The sequence below is a fragment of the Lactuca virosa genome, chromosome 4 (assembly GCF_052849685.1).
Source record: "Lactuca virosa cultivar CGN04683 chromosome 4, Lactuca_virosa_CGN04683_v6, whole genome shotgun sequence".
In the NCBI taxonomy this organism is placed as follows: Eukaryota; Viridiplantae; Streptophyta; class Magnoliopsida; order Asterales; family Asteraceae; genus Lactuca; species Lactuca virosa.
Window position 1 is genome coordinate 125,831,540 of NC_136429.1, and position 15,529 is coordinate 125,847,068.

Below are 15,529 nucleotides of genomic sequence, written 5' to 3' on the forward strand. Positions count from 1 at the left end.
TATTTTAAGGGATCATAGATTCTATTAATTTTAAAAATCCGATTTTTACTAATTATAAGGTTTTTAATTCGGACATTCTAACAGAATATGATTGAGTATATTCAAAAATATAAATATTCTATACCAATAAAATAATAAAAATATTCTTGAACATATTTCTTGATCATGACTTTAAAATTTTCTTGTAGAATAACAAATTCTCGAACCAGCATTTGAAGAATTAAAACAAAAATTTCATTAATTCTTATAGAATACATGTAACAATTGTTAAGAATTACATTTATTGTTAAAGAATAAAACTAAAAAACTTTCAAATCGGGAAAAAAAAACATCAAAATCTAACAAATACACTAATTCATTCTAAAAGAATAATGTTGCTAAGAAACACTTTTAATTTTGTTGTCCGTTCTTCAAGCATCAACTTCTTCAAGCATCAACTTCTATGAAAACAAATCCAATTGTAGTTTAGAATCCAATAACGCATTAGCAAATGTTAAATAAAAAACTATATTCCTTTGGAAAAATATGCGGACTTGTTAGCTGCACCAAAACCAATAACCAACAATTGTAGAACATGTATAATCAATGAGAAAAAAATCCATATTCCATTCCAACATAATTAGAATTTGTGTTTCCATTCCGATAGAATTTGAATTCGTGATTCTATTCCGATAGAATTGGAATGGTATAAAATACACAAACCGATTTAATGCTTCTAGAACATTAGAAGGGGCGAGATTAAGATCATCAAGAACTCATGTCACCTTTGATGCGTATATCATTTTCCCAGTCTCCCTCATCAGTTTACATCAAGAAAATAGGATTCGACTTATAAAAAAAGGAAAACGAATTGGATCTTACAATGTTCTAGAAATCCCCGAATCCAGTTCTCTTTTAAAACACATGTGTTATTTTTTAATAGAAAGTATTTATACCTGAAAAATCACGCGTGTAGATCCTTGTCTGAGTTCCACACTGGTGGTTTTGGAGGACTTGCCTCATTTGTCACACTACCTCCATTTTCCACACTTACTAGAGGATTGTCAAAAATGTACCTGAGAAAACTGTGATGATGGTTCAATGGGTTTTGGTTGTGTATCAAGAGTACATAAGTAAGAATAAAGCACGATACCCACATCAGCAATTAGGATTCCCAAAATGTTTCTCCAACTAAAAGGATCGTGTAATGGAAAATATCCAAATGCCAAAACTAGACATGTTTTTAGGTGACCTAACACCTGATAAGTCACCGGAGATGTTTTTCCGATCGAAGTTGACAGACACCGATATTAAGCAAGACAAAATAATGAATGCCTGAAATTTATACAGAAAAATAGAATTAATGATTCCAGTTTGTGTGAGATATGGAACATTGAAACTGGCTTATAACATTATACAGAAAGACTATTTTAACCTTACCAGAACTTGATTTGTGTATTTGAAAGCAAAAACATTTTTGGTCAAAAGGGCATCTAGAAATGGAACGATGATGAACAGGATAAGAGCTTGGAGACATTTTTTTACCTGTCGTTGATCGGGACTGCCAAAACAAAGGGGAAACATCGGGATTGTCGAGCAAACACCACCGAGACCCCCATTTGATTCCTTGTTCTAACCGAGAACTTTTCTGATTTCTTCATCTAACCCTCCCTGCTTTGCACTTCAAAGCCACAGAGGACGAAAGCAGCCCCGCTGCTTCGCCCCACGTCCTTCTTCGATCTAGACGACCATCGGAGCACGTCATTCGGGTGCAATGGGTCTGCAATCGTCGGACATCCCTCGCACCTCGATCTCGCTATTTATCAATCACTATCTCTATTTCTCAGTTCTGGAATAAAAAAACGGAAGGACGGGGATGGTTGTGGTCGTCGACAATAAAGATGATGGTCGTGGTCGTCGACAATAAAGATGATGGTGGTGGTCAGTAGCCGATTGGATGGTCGGCGTGAAGGAGTCTTCAACCGGTGATGAATGATTGATCCTACATCAGTGATGAATTCATCAGATCAGTCTATAAAATGGGGGAATTATGTTAAAATCAACGTAACTAGCAAAATTATAGAGAGTATTTGTGGAAGTTATTTATCAAATTATCTAGTTACCCTTATTGATTGATTTATTTATTGTTTTTTCTATTAAATTTTGATTGGCCCACATTTATGCATACAATAACACAATAAATATTTTAAACACCTGAACCTATATATATATATATATATATATATATATATATATATATATATATATATATATATATATATATATATAAAATACAAAACATATATTTATAGTATAATTTACAATACCTAAAATTTGTTCCAAGTAAACCAAGTCATTAGTAACTAATTGGTTGAAATTGTATTTTTTTTCTCCATCTTTTATCTGATTAAACTTCATGTATATTTTTTCTTGGTTTATCTATTTTACCACAAATATCACTCTCATAATTTTTTTCTATTAGATTTTTCATGTAGGTATTTAAATTTGGTAGATTTTTTTTTATAGTTTTTATGCAATATATGAATAATTTTATGTTTTTTAAAATATTTAAACTTGTGTTGGTAAAATTGAAATTTAGAGCTTTATCTTGCATAAAAGTTTTCATATTAAAAAAGAAAAAGAAATTACCGATTCCCCGCCGGGGATCCCCGGTTCCCGTTGGGGGTAGGGATAGGGATTCATTTATATTATCGGGTGGGGACGTAGATGAGGATTCGGGGGTGGAGATGGGGATTGGGGTCCCCTATATTCTCTGTCCCCGTTGTCATCTCTAATCATGAGACTTTTCACTACCCCCAAACCAAACTACATCTTAAACTTCCTCAGTCGTGGACGACGATTCCAACGAAGCCACTTCGCTCAAAGTCTATGACTTGGATTTATATTATTGGGTTGTGTCGTATACACATCCCTAAATAGTTCTCGTTAATGAAGGAGGTTTTGACATTGATTTGTCATATGCCATAATCATAATATGCACCAATGGAAAATATAATTTTTATAGATTTCATAACTACATGGGAGAAACTTTCTTCGTAATCTATACCATGAGTTTGTCCAAATCCTTTAGTTACAAGTCTAGCTTTATATGTATGTATCTTTCTATTCATGTTAGTTTTCTCTTGAAGCCTCATTGCATTTATTAATCTTATTATATTAGGATGATCAATTAAGTCCCATACGTGATCATGATACATATAACGGATCTTGGAATTCATCACTTTAAGTCACCACTTAGCATCTCATTATGAAATGGTTTCTTGGTAGTTGGTTGGTTCTTCTTGAACAACCTTGATCACTTTTCCATTAGCTATGATATGACCATATCTCTTTGGATATTGACTAACTCTACTAGACCTGTGAGTCTGTGACATTCTTGTGTCTTAGAAGAGGTCTTAGATACATCTTGTTATGGCTCATCTTCCTTTGACGCTTCGATATTTCGTTGTTCTTGAATTCATCCAAGTTCAACATCACTCTTATTGCTCCTTTTGGAAACAAACTTCTTTTCCATTAAGTTAACATCATGATATGTTGTTTATAATAGAAAACCGGTAGTGCATATTTGAAACCACTTACTCAGAACATATCTTATATACAATCATTTGGGTCTAGTGTTTCTCTTTAACCTTGTAAGACTAATTGTGGGATTATGTTGTTTAGACTAGGCACAACATATCTACTCTAGCGGAATAGAGTAAAAAAATCCTTAAGTGAGGTTGGAGTTTAAATCTTGGAGTTTTTCTTCTTTTGTCAAACGAATTTATTATTTACCTCTCATACATTGATCGTGAGAACATGAAGGAGGACGCCAAAGTGGCATTTGGCATTTTCCTTTTAGGTATTTTAGCACGACTTTCTCTTGATTTGAAACATCAGCAAATAATCTACGTATTTGTATATATTATATTCTACCGACAAGCGTTAAGTTTCTTAAACAATTGACCACAAGTTCAAATTTGTTACGTGTAAATTTATTCATGATTCCCAAAAGATCGATTGATCATATTATCTCCATTGTACTTTAGTTTATTATTTTCCAATCTCGATATTATTTGTTCCCTCAAGTGAGATCATTTGGGTCCATTTGATAATGCAATATATATAAATATAACCTTATTCATAAATAGAGACTTTTCACAAATGCATGGAATATGGGTGAATACCTATGTGTTGTCTTCCACATAAAACCAAACCCAATTAACACAGGCCTACTGGGCCACATCTAACACCATTATCATCATTGGCCCACCCTCCTTCATATGTCACTTTCTTATATCGTTGTAAGTTTATATGTTCACATGACATGACTTCACACCCCTAATAAATATATTTTATTATTTGTGGGATGCGTTTTTGAACAAGTTGAGTAGTATTGAACATTGATTTGACCATAATTTAAGTTATAAATTCATAAATATTTCGAAAGAACCGATGACAGCCGGATAAAAATCAACAGCAGTAACTCATAATTGTTTTATGGTCGTTGTAACAAAAAATTATTCGGGAAAGAGCTTATAGATAAAGATATCATAGAGATATAAATTGTAGATGATTTAATTGTATATTTCACCATGAATATACACACATATATATAACGAGGTTAATTGATATTTTTATTATATATACACAACTCTCGTACAATATTCATATTTAATTATATAAGGGTTATTTGATATATATTTAATTAGGTTTTGTAAGAGGTTGAGTCTGACTCGAAAAGATTAAGATTGTTTAATATCATATTTAAAAACCTCTAATTCGGTCTTGACTTCTGAAAAAATGACTCTTACTCGATTAAATTAATGATCGTCTCTAACTCGATTAAAGCTACTCATATAAACTATCAAATAACCCTAACTTATTTTATTTCATACAATTATAACCCTCATCAGAAAATAACTATTGCTACTCCATGATATAATAGTTGTTACTTTAATTAAATTATCGTTTTGTTTCTCTTTAATTTCAACATTTTTAAAGATGGGACGTGATGGAAGGGTCGGCAGGTGCCATCATTTTATGATTAATTAAAAAATTAAAATTTTAATGCAAATAATATATTATTTAGGGTATCTGGCCCTCAAATAAAAATTATAATTTTTTACTTAACTTATTAATATGATAGATTTTTGACTTCATAGTATCGGAGAAAGAGTGGCTCACAAAGACCTAGATGAAGTAGAGTGAGGTCAAAGTCTTATGGTTGGGTTTATCTGCTTTCTAATATATTCATATATTAATAATTAATTTTACCCTTATTATACTATTATTATATTCATTTAACATAAATATTAAATACAAAAAGGCTCCACAAAGATTTTTTAGTTTAATTACTTTGACTCGGGTTTGGACTTTCCCTATCTTACTCATCTTCTATTGTCGGTCATTTTGTTTTACATATTTTTACTCTTCGTATAATTTATTTATTACATTTCTTGTTTAAATTAGGTGTTTGCATGGTAACAATACATTTGACGAATGATAAACATATACGAAGTATTTGACAAACAAATTACAACCGTACCGAAAGTTATATAGAATAAATTTACCAAAAAAACAATATTATGCGATTGAAGCTACAAATAATAAACTTATATAAACATACAACATACACGCTCACTCACATCATATGTAACTAAATACCACGGCCACATACATATTATCTCACAAAACAATGACCAAAAATGACAGCCAAAATGCAAAGAGTAAAAACGGACAGAAACAAGTGCGCCGACACTTCAAAAGTTATATAGAATAAATTTGTTTGTCGCGCGTTGCAAGACCAATACGTTTTATAAATTGAATTTTAAAGATTGTATTGATAAAAGTTAGATACATTGCATTTGTTGGTGAATAAATATCGAAAATCGGTACTCTAGTTTATACCATCGAATGAAAATATATTGTATGTGACACGAATCATACGTAAGAAACGTATATAAAAATAAACGTGAAAGCGTACATAAAAAATTACACGTCGAATCGTTATATATTTAAAAAAACAAAAACAAAAAAAAAACTCGAATTTATACTAACAAATACATAAAGTTAAGTAATTAAAATTATTTTTTCAAATTAACAAACGGAAGTTCAAATAATCAAAAACATATTATATGTGACATGACTCATACGTGTGAATCGTGCATTAAAATAAACACGAAGACATTAAAAAAATACGTCAAAACGTAAACAAACTCAAATTTATACTGACATTTACACAAAAAACCAAGTAACTTTTTAAAAAAATTAACGAACGAAAGTTCTAAATTTAGGTCGAAGCGTTGAACGCTTCTACACTAATATATATACATAAAAACAAACACGTAATAAATTAGTTTTTATTTTAAGATTACAAACGAAAATCATTGAGGAAAATTATAAATATATAAAAAACAAAATTTTAATTTGTTAATTACCTGTAGCTAATAGTATAATAGGTCACTTGCAACCTTTATTTTGTATAATAGATCAGTTGCAACCCCTGTATTTTTTAACATGATATTTTTAAACCTTTTATCTTTTAAAATATCACTTTCGCCAATCTATCATTAACTTAGCAAAATGTCACTTTCACTCATTCATTTTCTAAACTTTTGTGTTTATCCTTCTCCCCATAAAATTTCATTGTAGCTAATAGTGCAAGTGATAACCCTCTAATTTTTAAAATGATATTTTTCATCCCTTTACTTTTTAAAATATCACTATCACCCTCTCCACCTTCAACTTTGTAAAATGTCACTTTCACCCCCTTCATCTTTAATCTCCAACTTTGTATAATCGTGACTTGCAATCCCTCTATTTTGTAAAATGATAATTTTAGTCCCCCAAATCTGTATAATTCGTCATTTACAAGCCCTCTATTTTGTAAAATAATATTTTTCATCCATATAGTTTTAAAATACCATTTTCATCCCTCCACCTTCAACTTTGTAAAATGTCACTTTCACCATGTACTCTAAATAATTGATGTAACAAGTTTAGTTGTAAAGAAATGGAAAAATAGTAACTTGTTTTTAATTTTTTATAAATGATAATAAAAAATAGAGTGACTAAAATGAACAAAAATAATCAAATTCGATGACCAATGGCAGCTTAAACAAAGTATAATGACTAAAATAAAACACTCATAAAAGTTCAATGACTAATTATAACATTGACAACATTGTTTGATATTATACACCTGCTATCACCGATTAGAATGACCAACATGAACAAGATGAACAAATTCAATGATCGATGATAGCTTAAACAAAATGTAATAACAACAATAAAACATCCAGAAAATTGACTAAAATGACATAGACCCTTTTTAAACTTTTGTGTTTATCCTCTATATAGTACAAGCGACAATGCACAATATACAAGCATATCAATACATAAAGTGCAACTTTAATTCCTCAACCTTGTATAATTTGTCACTTTCAACACCACTATTTTATGAAATGATATTTTTATCCATTTACTTTTTAAAATATCACTTTTACCCCTTTCACGTTCAACTATGTAAAATATCACTTTCACTTCTTCTTTTTCTGAACTTTCGTGCTTATCTTGTAGTATATATAAATACAATTTTCCCCCCCATCTACTTTGTAAAATGCATTTCCCACCCCTGGTTTTTTAAGAATGTTACTTTGACCATCTTAATAAAGAAAATCACTATTGCTAACACTACAATTGTGTCAATGCGTCAAGTGTAACTTTAATCCCTCAACTTTGTATAATTTGTGACTTGAAACCCCCTCTATTTTGTAAAATGATATCTTCCATCCTCAACTTCCAAATTCAAAACAAAAACACGTAGAAACCTGCGACAAAACGCATGCTCAATTACTAGTTTTAGACAAGATGTAAAGATTTAAAACTAAAACGTACCTTTAATTGGAATATTATTCAAAGGTTTAAAAGATTTTATAACTGTTACCATTTTCGAGTAAAATGTTTTTCCATGATAAAAGTATAATTTTTGTATTAGATCCTAACATTTTTATTATTAAAAAATGTTTTTTTTTTTAGATTTTAAACGGATTCTTTAAAATATTTTTTTATATCAATTAAAGTAAATACAATTTTATATCAAATAAATTTAATAAATATATAGTATAAATAATAAAAATATATTATTGACGATTTTACATGAAACTTGTAGATTTCAAAGATACTTCATGAATCAATATATATATATATATATATATATATATATATATATATATATATATATATATATATATATATATATATATATATATATATATATATGAAGAAAAACATTTTAAAACGTTTATTATCTACTATAGTCGGGTCCTATTAAAACTAAGATGGCAACAACAAATTATAAGGTCAAGGGCAGACCAATGTAGTAGCTCGGACAACCCTTCAAATTTTCCACAAATGTAAATAAGTGTAACCCCTAAGAAACGTTGCTCAACTCCTGATATTTTTCTATGGGTTCGTCTCTTCATTAGGTTTTAGATTTCATCTCCTCAAACGTAGAAATCTTCAATATAAGAGAATAATAATCACGAACAAAGTATCTTTATCGATAACAACAAAGAGCATAACAGGTCAGTTGTTAGAGTGACAATCCAAAAGAAAACATATCACCTTCTTTGGCTTCATTATGATCGACGATCAAGCGCAAACGGGAGAGGAGAGAGGTCGGTAGTTGTGGAAATATGGTTTTGATGATTTTTCATACCCAATAAAAATAACCTCAAAACCCCCTTAAATTAGTCTAAACTAGTGGGGATACCCGTGTATTGTGACTAGGATGGAATTGGTACGGTACCAATTCATTTTTCTCTAAAGCATTAACGTACCATCTATAATTGGTATAAAAAAATTGCTACAGGTACCATACTATGCATACTTGGTACCAATATATTTGGCTACCATCAAGTTTTGTTGGTACAAATTGGTAATGGTATATATACCAATTTCTTTTAATTTTCTATTGTAAGATCTAAAAATAAGCAAAGACATCGGGTAATTTTGATGCTTACTATAGAAATTAGTTACGTAGTTCTTTCAATTTATAAAAAAAAAATTTCTATTGAAGTAACGCTAAAGTAACGATTTAATTTTGTGCTTTAACGTTGTAATAATTATTAAGTAATGCGACCAAATGACTTATATAATGTTCTTAAAATTGTAAATACTAAACACAACTAACAATTAAAATATACGGTATCGTTTATATATATATATATATATATATATATATATATATATATATATATATATATATATATATATATTAGTTTATAACCCGTGGGAACCACGATTATAAAATTACTTAAACTTTTATAATAAAAATTTATAATTATTAATCAGTTATTTTAAATAAGTCATTTTAAATAAATATTTAATTAAGAGATATATCAAATTTTTAAAGTTATTATAACTTCAAATTTAACATATATATAGAAAATATAAATTTGAATTTTGAAATAAATTGCCTAATATATCTACATTACACATAGCATAATATATATATATATATATATATATATATATATATATATATATATATATATATATATATATATGGTGAGGTTCAATAAAAAAATCATTATTAATAACGAACCAAGGAATCAATCGTTAACATCGAAATTTAAAGCGATCAACGGCCAAGGGAATGGATGTACACTTGTACATTGCAAGCACATACAACAGATTATACCATAAAACCCACATTTTTACCAAAAAAGTTCACCTCTTTTTTTCGTTTAAAATATTTTTTAAGCCACATTTTTATCGGAAAAAAAAACGGAATACACCGTGGTTCATGATTTTCGTCCTCTTCCTATAGAGATCCATGTTGATATATAAAAAAACTTTTTTTTTCGAAAAAAGTTCACTTTATTTTGTTGTTTTTCTTAATATTTAAGTTTATTTTTCTCTCTCTCTATCTCTCTCTCTCTCTCTCTCTCTCCCTCTATATATATATATATATATATATATATATATATATATATATATATAACAAAACAAAAAACCCAATTATATCAAAAACCACAATTTTTTGTCCTCTATTAATAAACATCATCAACGATTAAAAAAGCTCGATTAGTTCATATTAATATTGTGTATCTAAATTGTAAATATTTCAATTTTAATATTGACAATGTGAATCTGACTTACTATTATTAACAATGTGAATCTAGGCAGATTCATAATGTGAATCCATACTGAAATTTCATTTTTTTTTACATTAATTCGAATCTATGTTTAAAGAGTACTAAAAAAATATGAATTTTGATATATTTATTAAATTTTTTCGATAAAAAATAGGCATTAACTTTTTTCAAAAAACAAAGGAATGCAGTGGGTTTTTTGAAAAAAAAATTCATTTTTTATATATCAATAGGAATCTCTATGGAAAGAGGATGAAAAATCATGAACAATGGTATATTCGGTTTTTTTCGATAAAAAACATAGTCTAAAAAAATTTAAACAAAAAAAAAATAAATAAATTGGTTTTGATAATCCGGTGTATGTGCGTCAATTGTAAAAGTCTACAACTCTTCATTTTACCGTTGATCGCTTTAAATTCTGACGTTTTAGATTGGTTTATTGGTTCATTGATTAATAATGGTTCTCTATTGAACTTTTATATATATATATATATAAATATATAAAAGCTTCAAAATCAATTTGGTTATTATATTTTTTGTATTCAATTAAATCTTAAAAACATAGAGTTATTTACATTTTGACCATTTACCTAGTAAACCGACCACCAAAAGCGTATGAGGATTTTTTTCGCAGATATGATCAAAATATAAGGATTTTCTCTAAAATTTATTATTTTTAATTTTTTAATATTATTTTATTATCTTAATATATTTTTTGGTCTAATAGATATCTAATGGTATTTTATTTTTCTAATAGAGAATATCCATTATGAAAATAGCTTTTTTCTTCTAAAAAATAATTGTTTTTATAATATTTTTGTCCAACAGATTGTATTATCTTATATTAATCTTATGTATTCTCTTTCTTCTATATAATATTGTTTTTCCATTTTGTAAAATCCTGATTGTAAGATCCTATATAGTTTGTCAAGAACGTAATATCCTACCAAAACCATTTTATAAAACATAAGTTATAACATCCCAATTTTCAAGATAATAAAAAACAATATATAATCATTTCATCATCTCCAAGATTAATTCTAAAATTTATTTATTGACTAAATTACATCGGAAATAATAAACATAAAATAAGGTCTTCGACCGAAGAGCATTGGGTGTTACATCTTTGCGGAACTCTTATGTCTTATTCTTGATTAATCATTCTCATTTGCCTTTCTACTACCACTAGCTAAATATTTTCGTGGGTTGCACACATTTAAAATTCTAATTAGGTAAGTCTTGTGCCTAGTGAGTTCTTGTTGCACATATATGTCTATCACTTAAAAAAAACAAATAGTTTTATCATATATTTTCAATAATTCATATGGTGGAACATATCACCTGATGTCAATACTTAGAGGAGCGATTAATTATCCAGAGAAAGAACCAAATGACCGTTTCCCTTCCCCTTTGGCACAACCCATCCATTGTACTCAAGTATTTTAAATATCCAAAGAAGTGAGTGTATTTCCCAATTTTCATCCCTGCGAATCACACATATTCGCCATGCTCACGACTATTAGACACCCCACCCGTTCCTACTAAATATGTCACCCCAAGAAGTCACACGGTAGATCAACAAGACCAAATAACATTTGCACGCAACTATATTTATCATGAAACATACTATCAACAAATAAGTAAAACCGCATATAAATCGCATGATAAGCATTCATGTGCCAGCGACCACGTTTCACGAAAAACTCACAATGACAAACTCATTGTTAGGGCTTAACTGGATCTTGTCACGCTACTCACACCCTATATTCAACCTACCAACAAGGTTTTCTAAGGGAATTATCCTAGAAAAACATCATATATGTTCGTTTTGGTTCCACTATTCACGTATCTCGTTTGGCCTCATAATATTATCTTATTACGTTAATTACGATTACAATATTCGTAATCTAAACTTTTTTCCTAATAATAAAACTTGATTTTTCAGGAACAAGAACAGGAGGCCTAAATAGGCAAAAATAAGAAAGGAAAGTGTGACAACCCGAAATTTTTTCCGTATAAGTCAAGCCAATCAACCTTAAGTCAGACTCACTCTTGCTATCATTTAGCACTGTTTAGAGTCTGTTTGAGTGTTCTAAGCCCAATACATTCAAGGAATGAGTGTTAGGAAGTATCTACTAGATCCATTGTACAAAGATCAAGCCATAAACTCATTCAAGAGGAGTTTACGGCCAAGACACCAAGAGTTTACGGCCGTAAACTCAAGGTGGCCGTAAACTCACCCCTACATAAGTAAACTTAGCCATTTTTCTCATTCTTTTCCTTCCTTGGCCGAAAACTCTTCAAACTCTCTCAAGTATCATCGATTTCTTCATCTAGATCTTCACATATGTAAGTGATTCCTTCCATCTATGTGTTAATACATCTCTTATTCTTGAATCTCCTTTGAATTCACCCATGAATTCCATCTTTTGGGTCTAGATCTTCAAGATCCTCAAGAACACCAAGAACACCCTAGTGTTTTTGGGCCGAAATCAACCCTTTCAAGCTTCATATCGTAAGTATTGCTCCCCTATAGATGTTATCTAGTTAAGAATCATGCTTAGCACCTTGAAATCAAGCTTTTCCCAAGAACATGAGGTGTTTACGGCCAAGAGCATCTCCCTTGGCCGTAAACCCTAGTTTGAAGTGCAATTGGACCTTAAACTCTTCCTAAGGCTTGGACATGAACCTAGAACCCTTCCTCAATGCTTTAAGAACCAAAATAAGACCATTTGGTGAGTTTACGGCCATAGACTTTATGGTGTGGCCGTAAACACCTCAACACCTTCCATAAAGTTGGTTTTTCTCATTCTTGTGTAGAGCAATGGTCCCTCAAGCTTCCCAAGCCTTCAAACACCCTCTTGTACATCTTTTACCATGAGTTTACGGCCGTAAGCTCCATGGTCGTAAACCCATGGCCGTAAACACCATTCTTTGGCCTTAAACATCCCTTATATGAATCACATGTGATTCTAACACTTGGTCCGAGTGTTTCCCAGTCCCTAGGGGTGTTTCCTTTCATATAGTTGCTTATAAACACTATATTCATGCCAATATATGTCATTTAGGACTTGTTGTGTCTCGGGACTTCATTCATGGAACTTCTCATCCTTACGCACATATTCGTTTGAATCACCCACATAAGGTGAGTTCATACCCCTATAATCAATCTTTCAACTGTTTTAAATACTTTTAAAGGGGGGATACAAGTTGAACACAATGATAATTGTGTAAATGTTTTGTTATAAACATCATTTTATAGAATTACTTATGTATAAGGAGTAATCAAAACATTTCAAAAACTCTTTATAAGTTATGTTACTTTATAGTTTATAAAACTCCGTTATTAAAGTACAATCATAACTTAGTAGATAAATGAGACTTTTATTCAAGTCAGTAACAGTTCAAGTAAACATAATAGTAAACTATAATAGTTATGGTTTAGAGGTTCAGTTCATACTAGATACTAGAACATACTACATTGAGAACATACTCAGGAAAGAAGATACAATACAATAACATATAGAACATACCCGGGAAAGAAGATACAATACAATAACATATAAAACATACCCAGGAAAGAAGATACAATACACGATAACATAGAGAACATATTCAGAAGGAACGTACTATAACTATAACATAAGGAACATACTATAACTATAACATAAGGAACATACTATAACAGAAGAAAAAATCATGAAATTACACAGGAATACCGTATTTGTATAAACCAAAGTACGAACACCACGTACATGGGTTAACAAACACGAGGTACAATGTCATACCGGGTTTCAATAACAAAGGTACAAATACAACGTACCAGGGTTAGCAAACTTGAAGAATGACACTTACATCATACCGCGTTTCAATAATAAAGGTACGAATACCACGTACCAAGGTTAGCAAACACGAAGTATGATACAAGAAACATATAAACATATGTAAAATTCAAGTTAACAAATACAAAGTAATAACATATCATTCTAGGTTTGCACAAACAACGGTACAAATACAACGTACCAGGGTTAGCAAACATGAGGTACAACGTCATACTGGGTTTCAATAACAAAGGTACAATTACAACGTATCAGGGTTAGTAAACTTGAAGAATGACACTTACGTCATACCACGTTTCAATAACAAATGTACAAATACAACGTACCAGGGTTAGCAAACACGATGTAAGATACAAGAAAAACATTCAATATAAGTAAAACATGTAACATAAACATTCAGTTAGAAGGTGACTTATAATGCTAACTTTATAATTTCTCGGTAGATACATTTAGGATATATATATATATATATATATATATATATATATATATATATATATATAATTGAGTCCAGCAGATAGTAGAATGTGTGCTTTCCGCTTCATTCCCTGTTCCTTGTTTGGTTGTGGGTTTAGAGCAGATGCACTCAGTCTACTATCTATTCGATCTTGACTATATATATATTTCGTATACACCAAGTAATCATAAGGAGTATCAGGTATAGGTCAGGTCTCAGTATACAAATTCAATACATCGTTTTCTAGTACAAAAACATATTTTCAGATAGAACATTGAGTAAACTAAACTAGAAACTTAACAGTGAAAGGTTTAATCCATTCTATTAAACCAATACAACCTAAAGGACCTTAAGTGGTTAATTCTATAATACTTTAGTTTATACATCTGGGTTATATATATATATATATATATATATATATATATATATATATATATATATATATGTAATATCCGACAGATAGTTAGATGTGTGCTTTCCGCCTTACTTCCTGTTCCTTGTTTGGTTGTGGGCTTAGGGCAGATTCACACAGTTAACTATCTGTTCGATATTAGATCATATATAACTAGTGTAAACTAAGTGATTATTAAAGGAACTATTGTGGTTACTATTTTTACTAAAAGAACTATTACAGTTAACTCCGTAAGTATCAAATGAATGTACCAGAGTTATATACAATGAAGATCTAACAAACAATGGGATGTGTGACTTCCGCCTCATTCCCTGTTCCTTGTTTGGTTGTGGGCTTAGGGCAGATTCACACAATCGATTGTTTGTTTGATCTGTATTCTATATAATTTATATTCATTTAATACTCATAAAAATGACTGTAGAGTCATTTTTACTTATCTTTCATCAAAAGCAGGAAATATAGGATTTTCTGGAGGAACAGACAAACTTTTCTAAACAAGAACTTACTACAACTTACTACAACTTTCTACAAACTTTCTTACTACTTACTACATCACTAAAATCTTATGAACTCACCAGCTTAAATGCTGATCTTCGCTTTCAAAATAACTTGTATTCTCAGGAGACCAGTAGACAGGTTCACGCACTGGTATTCAGAAGATGGAGCAGTATAGCTTCATGTC